Here is a 1484-nt window from a genome sequence, read left to right as displayed (position 1 = left end):
GCAGGCGCTTTGCCGCTGAGCTAAATCCCCAGCCCCTTAAAATTCCAAATTTTTTAAGAATTAATTTTGCAATGAATAACTATTACCTCGTCATTTATCTCTTTGTCTGTCTGTCTGTCTGTCACCAGTGCTGGGGTTGAGCCCGGGACCATGGACATGCTGTGTTAGGCAAGCTCCCTACCGCTCCGCTACAGCCCAGGCCCTCTAGTCACTACTTTCTGTTGGCCGTTTTCACCGCTGTTCCCTAAAGATCCGCTGGCTGCTCTGAGTAGTACCGTGCTGTATCCACCGAACTTTAAAAGCTAGAAGATTCTTATTCATGAATGCATAGTACAACACAGAAACAAGTGATGACTTATTTTTCAATAGAACAGTATTGTTGACTGATTTACTTTTGATCTTTGCTCTCTGTCTCTCGATTTATGATAAGGAATCAGTTCATGTGACGGACACTGGTCTTGACAGGTGGTTTTGCAGGTCCTTTTGTTTTCTCCGGGTCCCACTGGTTGAATGCGCTCACCTACCTCAGGAAGGGTAATTGGCTTTACTTAGACTACTGATTCAAATGCTTATCCTATCCAGAAACACCCTCCCTCGCAGACACAGCTAGAGTCATATCCAGCCAAGGGTCTGCATTCCCTGTTCCCCGTCGCCCAGACACAAACAATTAGGCAGGTGCAGCTTCTTTATACAGTAGTGATCACACCTCAAGAGATCTCACCTGTGGAGTTCAGTCTGCAGACGAGACAGAAGGTCTACAGAAGAGGCCATCCCGCAACAGGTGCGATCACTTCACACCTCAAGAGGTATGACCACACCTCAAGAGATTTTGTAATCGCTATGTCCACATGTTTAGCTTGGGCTAAATAATATAGCACAGACACTGTAAGATACGTGGTGCTCGATTGAGGAATGTTGCCCCTTTCTGGGAAGCTTTGTGCTTGGATTCTTCGTCGTGCAGGAGGAACGTCTCAGGCAGTGAGACACAGTCTAGTGAAAACACTCCCTCTCCTTTCATGCTCTAATGATGCCTCGCCACCGCTCCTGCATGGCTGGGCCTGCTCCGGTTCTGCCAGCTGTGGAACTGTGCGATAGTACAGACAGTCTGGGCTCTGGAAACGGCACTGCTTTCATAGCTAAGCGTCAGTAATTCATGCGTGCACGCCTACATAGGTACTATTTCTCTCACACGCATGCGCAAATGCCCAAGCCTGCACAGTTTCTCTTATGCGCATGTGCGCATGTACTAGTTCTCTCATGCGCATGCGCACGTGCCCACGCATGTACTAATTCTCTTTCCTTGGGTTACTTTCTTCAGGAAAGGAATTGTGAGCAGGGCCGCATGCACGCCTACTTTTGCCCTGTTCTGGGCCCCTAGTGATACGTTTCTCTCTGACTTTTAAATAGAAACGTTTACAGCAAGCGATCGGGAGCTGTATAACGAAGACACACAACGAAGACTCACACGGGAGGTCTGCGAACGC

This window comes from Chinchilla lanigera, unplaced genomic scaffold (genome assembly GCF_000276665.1).
Source record: "Chinchilla lanigera isolate Chin_1 unplaced genomic scaffold, ChiLan1.0 scaffold00075, whole genome shotgun sequence".
Taxonomy (NCBI): Eukaryota; Metazoa; Chordata; class Mammalia; order Rodentia; family Chinchillidae; genus Chinchilla; species Chinchilla lanigera.
Note: the sequence above shows the minus strand (reverse complement) of the source record.